Source organism: Elephas maximus, chromosome X, assembly GCF_024166365.1.
Source record: "Elephas maximus indicus isolate mEleMax1 chromosome X, mEleMax1 primary haplotype, whole genome shotgun sequence".
Classification (NCBI taxonomy): domain Eukaryota; kingdom Metazoa; phylum Chordata; class Mammalia; order Proboscidea; family Elephantidae; genus Elephas; species Elephas maximus.
Window position 1 is genome coordinate 116,385,359 of NC_064846.1, and position 13,192 is coordinate 116,398,550.

Below are 13,192 nucleotides of genomic sequence, written 5' to 3' on the forward strand. Positions count from 1 at the left end.
GATCCAAATTCCAATGACATTTTTTTATGTAATGGAGAAACAAATCACCAACTTCATATGGAAGGGAAAGAAGCCCCAGATAAGTAAAGCATTACTGAAAAAGAAGAACAAAGTGGGAGGCCTCACTCTACCTGATTTTAGAAGCTATTATACAGCCACAGTAGTCAAAACAGCCTGGTACTGGTACAACAACAGGCATATAGACCAATGGAACAGAATTGAGAACCCAGATATAAATCCATCCATATATGAGCAGCTGATATTTGACAAAGGCCCAGGGTCAGTTAATTGGGGAAAAGATAGTCTTTTTAACAAATGGTGCTGGCATAACTGGATATCCATTTGCAAAAACATGAAACAGGACCCATACCTCACACTATGCACAAAAACTAAGTATAAGTGGTTCAAAGACCTAAACATAAAGACTAAGACGATAATGATCACGGAAGAAAAAATAGGGACAACGTTAGGAAACCTAATACAAGGCATAAACAGAATACAAAACATTATTTAAAATGATGAAGAGAAACCAGATAACTGGGAGCTCCTAAAAATCAAACACCTATGCTCATCTAAAAAAAAAAGACTTCACCAAAAGAGTAAAAAGACCACCAAGAGATTGGGAAAAGATTTTCAGCTATGACATCTCTGACCAGCGTCTGATCCTTAAAATCTATATCATTCTGTTAAAACTCAAGCACAAAAAGACAAACAACCCAATTGAAAAGTGGGCAAAGGATAAGAACACGCACTTCACTAAAGAAGATATTCAGGCGGCTAACAGATACATGAGAAAATGCTCTCGATCATTAGCCATTAAAACTACGATGAGATTCCATCTCACCCCAACAAGGCTGGCATTAATCTAGAAAACATAATAATAAATAATAATAATAATAAATGTTGGAGGGGCTGCAGAGAGATTGGAACTCTTATACACTGCTGGTGGGAATGTAAAATGGTACAACCACTTTGGAAATCTATATGGCGTTTTCTTAAAAAGTTAGAAATAGAACTACCATACAACCCAGAAATCCCACTCCTCAGAATATACCCTAGAGAAATAAGAGCCTTTACACAAGCAGATATATGCACACCCATGTTTATTGCAGCTCTGTTTACAATAGCAAAAAGCTGGAAGCAACCAAGGTGTCCATCAATAGATGAGTGGTGAAATAAATTATGGTACATTCACACAATGAAATACTGCACAGCGATAAAGAACAGTGACGAATCTGTGAAACATTTCATAACATGGAGGAACCTGGAAGGCATTATGCTGAGTGAAATTAGTCAGATAAAAAAAAAATTTTAAGATACAAAAGGATAAATACTGTATAAGACAACTATTATAAGTTCTTGAGAAATAGTATAAACTGAGAAGAACACATTCTTTTGTGGTTAAGAGAGGGGGAAGGAGGGAGGGTGGGAGAGGGTTATTTACTGATTAGTTAGTAGATAAGATCTACTTTAGGTGAAGGGAAGGACAATACTCAATACATGGAAGGTCAGCTCAACTGGACTGGACCAAAAGCAAAGAAGTATCCTGGATAAACTGCTTTGAGGTCAGTGGAGCAAGGGTGGGGGTTTGGGGACTATGGCTTAAGGGGACTTGTAAGTCAATTGGCAGAATAAAGTCTATTATGAAAACATTCTGCATCCCACTTTGAAGTGTGGCGTCTGGGGTCTTAAATGCTAACAAGCGGCCATCTAAGATGCATCAATTGGTCTCAACCCATCTGGATCAAAGGAGAATGAGGAACACCAAGGTCACACGAAATCTATGAGCCCAAGACAGAAAGGGCCACATGATCTAGAAACTTAAATCATTCTGAGACCAGAAGAACTAGATGGTGCCCGGCCACAACCGATGACTGCCCTGACAGGGAACACAACAGAGAACTCCTGAGGGAGCAGGAGAACAGTGGGATGCAGACCCCAAATTCTCATAAAAAGACCAGATTTAATGGTCTGACTGAGACTAGAAGAATTCCGGTGGTCATGGTCCCCAAACCTTCTTTTGGCCCAGGACAAGAACCATTCCCAAAGACTACTCATCAGACATGGAAGGGACTGGACAATGGGCTGGAGAGAGATGCTGATGAAGAGTGAGCTACTTGTATCAGGTGGACACTTGAGACTGTCTTGGCATCTCCTGTCTGGAGGGGAGATGGGAGGGTAGAGAGGGTTAGAACCTAGCAAAATGATCACAAAAGGAGAGACTGGAAGAAGGGAGCGGGCTGACTCTTTAGTGGGAGAGTAAATGGGAGTATGGAGTAAGGTGTATATAAGCTTATATGTGAGAGACTGACTTGATTTGTAAACTTTCACTTAAAGCACAATAAAAATTATTTAAAAAAACTTATAATAAGTGAGATAATGAAATAACTAATTTCCATAAGAATATCTTTTGTCACAGCATTGTATTTCTGGAAGGATACTGTCTTATTTGGCAATAAATTTCTCTGCCTTTAATATTACCTAAAGAAAAAAAAAAGCACAAAGTGGCCAGGTGGCATTCTTAGCTTCCAGTTCAATGGAATCAGTGATGTGTCTTAGTTCCTTTGGAACTAAGGCCTCTAGATCCCCCAGAACATAAGATCATGGGGACAGGAAGCAAAAATCTTATAAGTGAGTGACTTTTAGTGTGTGGTGCCACTCAAATTTCCACCCCTTGATTCCTGGACCCTTGAATCCTAGCTATGGGAAAAACAGCACCATATATTGGATACTTGTTTAGAGAATATACAGCCTGCTGGAGAACATTGCCCCAACTCTGCAATGTAATTGTGTCTTTAGAAGGCGATTTCATCATTCTATCAAGCCAGCTGCTTCAGGATGATGGGGAACATGGTAAGACCAGTGAATTCCATGAGTATGGGCCCATTGCTGCACTTCATTTGCTGTGAAGTGAGTCCCTTGATCTGAGGAGATGCTGTGCGGGATACCAGGATGGTGGATAAGACATTTTGTAAGTCCACAGATGGTAGTTTTGACAGAATTTTGTGCAGGGAAGACAAATCCATATCAAGAGTGTCTATTCCAGTAAGAACAATACATTGTCCTTTCCATGATGGAAGTGGTCCAATGTAATCAACTTGCTACCGGGTTATGGGTGATCAACTTGAGTGATGGTGCCATACTGGGGACTCAGTGTTGGTCTCTGCTGCTGGCAGATTGGGCACTCAGCAGTGGCTGCAGCCACATTGGCCTTGGTGATTGAAAGTCCATGTTGCTGGGCCTATGCATAACCTCCATTCCTGCCACCACGGCCACTTCGTTCATGAGCCCTTTGAACAAAGACAGGAACAGCTGGGGAAAGAGGATGACTGGTTTTCACAGAAGGCGCCATCCAATCCACTTGACTGCTAAAAATCTGCTCTGCTGAGGTCACCCTTTGGTGTGTGTTATGGATTAAACTGTGTCCCCCCAAAATGTGTGCCAACTTGGCTAGTCCATGATTCCCAGTATCATGTGATTGTGCACCATGTTGTCATCTGATGTGATTTTCCTTTGTGTTGTAAATCCTACATCTATGATGTCAATGAGGTGGGGTTAGTGGCAGTTATGCTAGTGAAGAAGGACTCAATCTACAAAATTACATTGTTTCTTAAGTCAGTCTCTTTTGAGATATAAAAGAGAGAGGGAAACTCATACCACAAAGCAAACAAACCGGGAGAAGAACGTGTCCTTTGGACCCAAGGTTCCTGCACTGAGAAGCTCGTAGACCAGGGGAAGATTGATGACAAGGACCTTCCTCCAGAGCTGACAGAGAAATAATGCCATCCCCTGGAGCTAGCACCCTGAATTTGGAATGGTAACCTAGCAGAGTGTGAGAAAATAAATTTCTCTTTGTTGAAGCCATCAGCTTGTGATATTTCTGTTATAACAACATTAGATCGTTAAGACAATGAGCATTCACATGGGAAATATCTTCACTTCTTTGACACATTCAGAGAGGTCTATCCACATACCTCTTCCCCATACCTCTTTCTCTGGAATTTTCCAATCAAGTTCCTTCCAAGTCCCTGATCATCTAGCCAAACCATTGGTCATAGCCCATGAATCAGTATACGGTCACACATCTAGCCATTTCTCCTTCCAAGCAAAGAGAACAATCAGGTCCACTGCTTAAAGCTCAGCCAATTGGGAGGATTTCTCTTCACTACTTTCTTTCAGGGAGGTCCCAGAAAGGGGATGTAGTGCTGCCGTTGTCCACTTTCGAGTGGTGCCTGCATATCAAGGAGAACCATCTGTAAATCAGGCACGAGTTTTCTCTTCCTCAGTCAACTGATCATAAGGAACTCCCCGTGGGGCCATAGGTGCAGACTGGGAGATGGTAGGTAACATGACAGGAGAGGAGACCATGGGCATTTGGGCCACTTCCTCATTCATCTTACTTGTGCCTTCAGGCCCTGCTAGGCCCGATCTCGTATATGCATTTAATGATAGAGTGTTGCTGTGCACATCCATCATTATGACTCTGGGTCAGGGAACACCCAGTTCATAATGGGCAGCTCAGGCTGCATGGTGATTTGGTATCCCATGGTTAAGTGTTCTGTCTCTACTAAGGTCCAGTAACAAGTCAAAAGCTGTTTCTCAAAAGGAGAGTAGTTATCTGCAGAGGACGGCAGGGCTTTGCTCCAAAATCCTAAGGGTCTGGGCTGTGATTCACCAACAGGGGCCTGCCAAAGACTCCAAAAAGCATCTCTATCTGTCACTGACACTTCAAGCACCATTGGATCAGCTGAATCATATGGCCCAAGTGGCAGAGCACATTGCATGGCAACCTGAACCTGTTGCAGAGCCTTCTCTTTTTCTGGGCCCCACTCAAAACTAGCAACTTTGCAAGTAATTTGATAAATAGGCTGGGGTAGCACACCCAGATGAGGAATATGTTGACTCCGAAATCCAAAGAGGCCCAGTAGGTGTTGTCCCTCCTTTTTAGTTGTGGGAGGAGCCAGTTGCAATAACTTATTCTTCACTTTAGAAGAAATATCTTGACATCCCCCACACCACTGGACCCCTAGAAATTTCATTGAGGTTGAAGGTGCCTGAATTTTTGTGGAATTAATAGCCCACCCTCTCTAGAACCACCAAATGCCTTTGGCTGGGTTCTACAGGTAAGCAAAACCAGCAAAGCATATTAATAGAGAGTTTTATATCAAGAAAATCATTCACATGGTTGTAGAGGCTGGAACATCACAAGTCCGTGGGTCAGAATAGAGGCATCTCCTGATTCACGTAGCCCCAGGGGCTTGCAAACCCAAGATCAACAGGTTAGAGAGCAGGGCTCTTGCTCACAGCCTGCGAAGTTTGACTAATCCCAAGATCGACAGGCAAGACCAGAGGGAAGCTGCCAGCTCTTCTCAAGAACTGGAGTACAGACAAACAGGAGCCAGCTGCAGGATCCAAAGCAAGCAAAAGCCCACAGCCATGCCAGAATGTCCACTTGTATTCATTGCAGGCCACACACACAAGGAAACTCGCTTTAAACTGATTGACTATTTGCAGCAGATTCCCTTGTTACCAAACCCCCAGAGAAGTGGGTCCTTGTCCAGCACACTCAGACTTGCCAATTACCTGAACACCAGTCTTAGAGAAAGAGAAAGTAACTTTGTTGCAATGTGCAGAGCAAGGAGCTGGGAGGAAGTTCCTCAGATCTGGCTCACCAAGCTATAGGGAAGCAGGACTTATGTGTGATTTGGGCAGCAAGATGGCGGCCAAGCAGGTGTTCTGGGGAGGGAAAACTCTAGAAGGCGACCAGGAAATAGGAGGTGACCAGGTTCTTGTTGGACCTCTTGTTTCGAAGTAGGGTGTGTGATGATTTTCCTTCTGATTCATTCCTCCTGTTGCTGCGTCCTCTGTTGAGGTAAATTAACAGTCACAGCTGGCCCTTCAGTCACAGCATGTGGTGCAGTCCAAATCTGATTTGGGCTAGTTTTAGGACTAATGGAAATTTACTGGCATTAGTAAGGTAAGATTACAATCCCCCTTGCGTTGTACCAAGGGAAAAAGGTCGGTGACTCATCTGGCTACTTCCTGCTGACATGGGGTGGAGTTTTTAGGGGCTTAGGAACAGACAGGGAATGATTAGCTCCTAGGGGCAGCAGGCAAAGAAGATTTATGGTGGAAAAGGGTACTTATCTATAGGCTGTTTCTTAAAGAGTAATCTTAAGTCTTCTAGCGGCTCACACTCCCACCCTGGTTCAGGTGTTCGCTGTCTTTGTAGTCTGCATTTTGGTAACCCAAGCCTAGAGGAAGACTTTAAAGGCACATCTGGATCTATGGAGGCATACTTCCTCCTGGTGTGGTGGGTCCAAGGTTTGACTCCAGCTACCTTCACCAAGAAATGGGTGACTAGAAGAACTTCATAAGGACCAGTCTACTTGAGTTGAAGCTGGCTGTGAGGATCTTTATGAAAGCTAGGTTTTCTGGGGCAAGAGGATCAAGAGGGGTATCTGTGGGAAAGAACATACGACTGGACGCATAATGGTTTAGAGCTTTCAAAGTTACGTATAGTAACCTGAGATACCTGGAAACCCTAAGTTCCTGGACTACTTGTAGATCATCTGAAGTGCTACATTTCCAGGCTGCCTTAAGGAAAGGTTTCCCATACAGCATTTCATTGGGGTTCAATGGGAGCCTGCTTCTAGGGGCCACCCAGACTCTCAACAGGGCAATGTGTAGCAGTTTAAACCAGGGCAGGTTGTTCTCTTGGCAGAGCTTAGCTAATGTCTTCTTTAAGGTGTGGTTCGTCTTCTGTTTTTACAGTTGACTGTGGCCTCCAGGAAGCATGCTTCTTCCACTGGATGCCTAGGTGCCCTGAAACATCTTGGGTAACCTTAGATACAAAAGCTCCCCAGTTATCTCTTTGAATTGAATAAGGTAAGCTAAATCTAGGAATAATTTCATTAAGAAGAGCTTTGCTTACCTCTGATGTCTTTTCAGTTCGGCAGGGGAAGGCTTCTACCCATCCAGTAAAAGTGTCTGCAAACACTAAGAGATATTCAAAACCTCCAGTAGCTTTAGGCTTAACAGCAAAGTCCACTTGCCAGTCTCTACGGCTATGGTCCCAGGGGCAGGTACCCCAGGCATAAGAGGTTGTGGGGTCTTCTTTCAGATTTATCTTCCCACAGGTGACACATTGTTGCATTATTTTCTGATCTTTTTTAGAAATTTTTTATATTATTTATTGTGCTTTAAGTAAAAGTTGACAAATAAAGTCAGTCTCTCATGCAAAAATTATATATACCTTGCTATGTTGCTATGTACTCCTGGTGGCATAGTGGTTAAGTGCTATGGCTGCTAACCAAAGGGCCTGCAGTTCAAATCTGCCACGCGCTCCTTGGAAATGCTATGGGGCAGTTCTACTCTGTCCTATAGGGTCGCTATGAGTCGGAATCGACTCGACGGCAATGGGTTTGGTTTGGTATGTACTCCTAGCTGCTCTCCCCCTAACGAGATAACACACTCCTCCTCTCCACCCTGTGTTCCCCGTGTCCATTCAATGAGCATCTGTCCCCCTCTGCTTTCTCATCCCACCTCCAGACAGGAGCTGCCCACATGGTCTCATGTGTCTACCTGAGCCAAGAATCTCACTCCTCACCAGTATCATCATCTGTCTTATAGTCCAGTCCAATCCCTGTCTGAAGTGTTGGCTTTGGGAATCGTTCCAGTCTTGGGCTAACAGAAGATCCATGGATCATGACTTCTGGGGTCCCTCCAGTCTCAGTCAGACCATTAAGTCTGGTCTTTCTAAGAGAATTTAAGGTCTGCATCCCACTGTTTTCCTGCTCCATCAGGGATTCTCTGTTGTGTTCCCTGTCAGGGTAGTCCTCGGTTGTAGCTGGGCACCGTCTAGTTCTTCTAGTCTCAGGCTGATGTAGTCTCTGGTTTATGTGGCTCTTTCTGTCTCTTGGGCTCATAATTACCCGTGTCTTTTTTTGGTGTTCTTCATTCTCCTTTGCTCCAGGAAGGTTGAGACCAATTGATGCATCTTAGATGGCCCCTTGCTAGGGTTTAAGACACCAGAGTGGGATGCAGAATGTTTTCTTAATACATTTTGTTATGCCAATTGACCTAGATGTCCCCTGAAACCAAGGTCCCCAGACACCCATCCCTGCTACTCTGGCCTTCAAATCATTTGGTCATATTCAGGAAACTGCTTTTGGTTTAGTCCAGTTGTGCTGTCGTCTACTATATTGTGTGTTGTCTTGGCCTTCACCAAAAACAGTTCTTGTCCACTATCTAGTTAGTGAATACCACTCTTCCTCCCTCCCCACCTTTGTAACCATCAAAGAATGTTTTCTTCTGTGTTTAAACTATTTCTTGAGCTCTTATAATAGTGGTCTCATACAACACTTGTCCTTTCGTGACTGCCTAATTAAACTGAGCGTAATGCATTCTGGATTCATCCATGTTATGAGCTATTTCACAGATCCATCATTGTTTATCCTTGGAATGGAATTGCTCTGCCAAGCGCTCCTTGGAAACTCTATGGGTCAGTTCTACTCTGTCCTATAGGGTCGCTGTGAGTTGTAATCGACTCAACAGCACTGAGTTTGGTTTTTGGTTTTTTTATGGTATTTCTATTTCTAGCTTCTTAAAGAAGTGCCAAATCAACTTCCAAAGTGGTTGTACCATTTTACATTCCCATCAGCAGTGTATAAATATTCCAGTGCCTCCACAACCTCTCCAATATGTATTATTTTGTGTTTTTTGGGTTAATGCCAGCCTTGTTGGGGTGAGATTACATCTCATTGTAGTTTGGATTTGCATTTCTCTAATGGCTAAAGATTCTGAGCATTTCCTCATTTGCCTGTTAGCAGCCTGAATGCCATTTTTGATGAAGTGCCTGTTCATATCCTTTGCCCATTTTTTAATTGGGTTATTTGTCTTTTTGTTGTTGAGTTTTTGCAGTATCATGTAGATTTCAGAGATCAGATATTGACTGAACTTGTCGTAGCCAAAAACTGTCTCCCGTTCTGTCGGTAATCTTTTCATGAAGTCTTTGGTTGAGCATAAGTGATTTTTTTTAGGAGTTTCCAGTCATCTAGTTTCTCTCCTGGTGTTTGTGTGTTGTTACTAATGTTTTGTATATTGTGTATGCAATGTATTAGGGATCCTAGCATTGTCTCTATTTTTTCTTCCATGATCTTTATCGTTTTAGATTTTATATTTAGGTCTTTGATCCATTTTGAATTAGCTTTTGTGTACATTGTGAGGTATAGGTCTTCTTTCACTTTTTTGCAGATGGATATCCAGTTACGCCAGCACTATTTGTTAAAGAGACTCTGTTTTCCCCATTTAACAGACTTTGGCCTTTGTCAAATATCAGCTGCTCATATGTGGATTGATTTATGCCTGAATTCTCAATTCTGTTCCCCTGGTCTATGTAGATGTTGTTGCGCTGGTACCAAGCTGTTTTGACTAGTATGGAGGTGTAATGTATTCCAAAATCAGGTAGTGAGAGGCCTCCCACTTTGTTCTTCTTTTTCAGTAATGCTTTACTTCTCCGGGGCCTCTTTCCCTTCCATATGAAGTTGGTGATTTGTTTCTCCATCTCATTAAAAAATGTCATTGGAATTTGGATAGGGATTGCATTGTATCTAGAGGTTGCTTTGGGTAGAATAGACATTTTTACAATATTGAGTCTTCCTATCCATGAGCAAGGTGTGTTTTTCCACTTTTGTAGGTCTCTTTTGGTTTCTTGCAGTAGTGTCTTGTAGTTTTCTTTGTATGGGTCTTTTACCTCTCTGGTTAGATTTATTCCTAAGTATTTTATCTTCTTGGGGGGCTATTGAAAATGATATTGATTTGGTGATTTCTTCTTCAACCTTCTCTCTTTTTTTATGGAGTAATCCAACTGGTTTTTATATATTTATCTTGTATCCTGATACTCTGCTGAACTCTTCTATTAGTTTCAGTAGTTTTCTTGAGGGCTCTAGAATTTTCTGTGGATAAGATCATGTCATCTGCAAATAAAGATACTTCTATTTCTTCCTTAGCAATCTGGACCCTGGTGGATTCAAACTGCCAACCCATTGGTTAGAAGCCATAGCACTAGCACTTAACCACTACGCCGCCAGGGTTTCCTTTATTTCTTTATCTAGCCAATTGATCTGGCTAGAACCTCCAGCACAATGTTGAATAAGAGTGGTGATAAAGGGCATAATTGTCTGGTTCTTGTTCTCAAGGGGAATGCTTTCAGACTCTACTTAGGATGATGTTGGCTGTTGGCTTTGTATAAATGCCCTTTATTATGTTGAGGAATTTTATTTCTATTCCTATTTTGCTGAGAGTTTTTTTTTTCATGAATGGATGTTGGCCTTTTTCAAATGCTTTTTCAACAACAATTGATAAGATCATGTGGTTCTTGTCTTTTGTTTTATTTATGTGGTGGATTACACTGATTGTTTTTCTAATGTTGAATCATCCCTGCACGACTGGTATGAATCTCACTTGGCCATGGTGAATTATTTTGTTGATACATTGTTGAATTTTATAGGCTAAAATTTTGTTGAGGATTTCTGTGTCTAAGTTCATGAGGGATACAGGTCTGTAATTTTCTTTTTTTGTGGTGTCTTTACCTGGTTTTGGTATCAGGGATATGCTGGCTTCATATAATTTGTTTGGCCGTATTACATCCTTTTCTACCCTCTGAAATTCCTTTAGTAGTAGTGGTGTTAACTCCTCTCTGAAAGTTTGGTAGAATTCTCTAGTGAAGCTGTCAGGGCCAGGGCTTTTTTTTTTTTTTTGCGGGGGTGGGGGGAGTAAAATACTTTTTCAATCTCTTCTTTTGTTATGGGTTTATTTAGTTGTTCTACCTCTGTTTGTGTTACTTTAGGTAGGCAGTGTGTTTCTAGAAATTCATCCATTTCCTCAAAGTTTTCAAATTTGTTAGAGTGCATTTTTTCATAGTAATCTGATATGATTCTTTTAATTTCAGTAGGGTCTAATGTGATATTACCTATCTTATTTCTTATTCAGGTTATTTGCTTACTCCCCTGTTTTTCTTTTGTCAGTTTGGCCAATGTTTTATTGATTTTGTTAATTTTTTCAAAGAACCAGCATTTGGTCTTGAATTGAAAGAATTTTTTCTGTTCTCTGTTTCATTTAATTCTGCTCTAATTTTTGTTAATTTGCTTTCTTCTGGTGTCTGAGGGTTTCTTTTGTTGCTCTCTTTTTTTTTGTTTAAGGTGTAGGGATAATTCTTTGATTTTGGCCTTTTCTTCTTTTTTAGTATAAATTGACCTCTGAGCACTGCTTTAGCTGTGTCCCAAAGGTTCTGATAGAAAGTGTTTTCATTCTCATTGGATTCTATGAATCTCTTTATTTCATCCTTAATTTATTCTATAAGCCAGTAATTTTTGAGCAAGGTGTTGTTCAGTTTCCAAGAGTTTGATTTCTTTTCCCTTCTTTTTCTGTTATTGATTTCTACTTCTATGTCTTTATGATACTTTGTAATACTTCAATGTTTTGGATTCCGTTCAGGATTGCTTTATGACTTAATATGTGCTCTATTCTAGAGAATGTTCCATATGTGTTGGAAAAGAAAGTATACTTGACTGCTGTTGGGTGGAATGTTCTGTGTATGTGTATGAGATCAAGTTGGTTGATTGTGGCATTTAGATCTTGTGTCTTTATTGAGCTTCATTCTGGATGTTCTGTACTTCACCAAAAGGGGTGTGTTGATGTGTCCTAATATTATTGTGGAGCTGTCTATCTTGCTTTTCAATCCTGTTAGAGTTTGTTTTATGTATCTCGAAGCCCTGTCGTTGGGTGTGTAAATATTTAATATGGTTATATCCTCCTGGTATATTGACCCTTTAATCATTATATACTGTCCTTCCTTATCCTTTGCAGTAGTTTAATATTGCCACTCCTGCTCTTTCATGATTGTTGTTTGTTTGATAATTTTTTCTCATCCTTTGAGTTTTTGTTTGTGTCTCTAAGGTGTGTCTCTTATAGGCAGCACATAGATGTATCATTTTTTTTTATCTGTGCCACTCTCTGTCTCTTTATTGGTGCATTTAGTGCATTTACATTCAGCATGGTTATGGATAAAGTATGAGTTAATGCTGTCATTTTGACGTCTTTTTGTGTGTTGTTGACAGTTTATTTTTTCCACTTAATTTTTTGCTGAGTAGTTTTTCTTTATATATACTGTCTTTTCCTCTTTTTCATTGTTGATTTTGTTTTTGCTGAGTCTTTACATTTTTAATATATTTTAATGTGTAGAAATGTTAGTCTTCTTTGTGGTTACCTTAATATTTATCCCTATTTTTCTAAGTTTAAACCATAGTTTTATCTCTTTTTATCATCTTGGCTTCCTCTTTGTATGAAAGATCTATGAATACAGTTTTTAGTCTCTTTTTATTGATTTAATCTTGTCATCTTTTACATAATGAAATCACTGTTTCCCTGTTTGGAGTTTTTTTTTTCTTGATTTATTTTTGTGATTTCTCTATCTGGGTTGATATCTGGTTGCTCTGTCCTGTGTTCTAGTCTTGGGTTGTTATCTGATTTTGATTTTCTAACCAGAGAACTCCCTTTAGTATTTCTTGTAGTTTTGGTTTGGTTTTCACAAATTCCCTAAATTTCTGTTTACCTGAAAATGCCCTAATTTCTCCTTCTTATTTTAGAGACAGTTTTGCTGAATATATGATTCTTGGCTGGCTATTTTTTCCCTTAAATGCATTATATATGTCATCCCATTGCCTTTTTGCCTTCACGGTTTCTGCTGAGTAGTCCAAGCTTACTCTTATAGATGCCCCCTTGTAGGTGGCTTTTCATTTACCCCTAAACCAAAACCAAAAATCCCCTAGCCCCTCTTAAAATTCTCTCTTCGGTTTTGGCAAGTTTGATTGTATCTTGGTGACTTTCTTTTGGAACTTACCTTGAGTGGGGTTTGATGAGCATCTTGGATAGATATCCTGTCATGTTTCCCAATATCAGGGTAGTGTTCTGCCAAAAAATCTTCAACAATTCTTTATATTTTTTCTGTTATCCCTCTCTGTTCTGATACTCCAGTGACTCGTAGGTTATTTCTCTTGATAGAGTCCCACATGATTCTCAGGGTTTCTTCATTTTTTAAAAATTCTTTCAACTGATTTTTCTTCTAATATACTGGTGCCAAGTGTTTATCATCAGTCTCACTAATTCTGACTTTCGTTGTCTAATTCTGAAA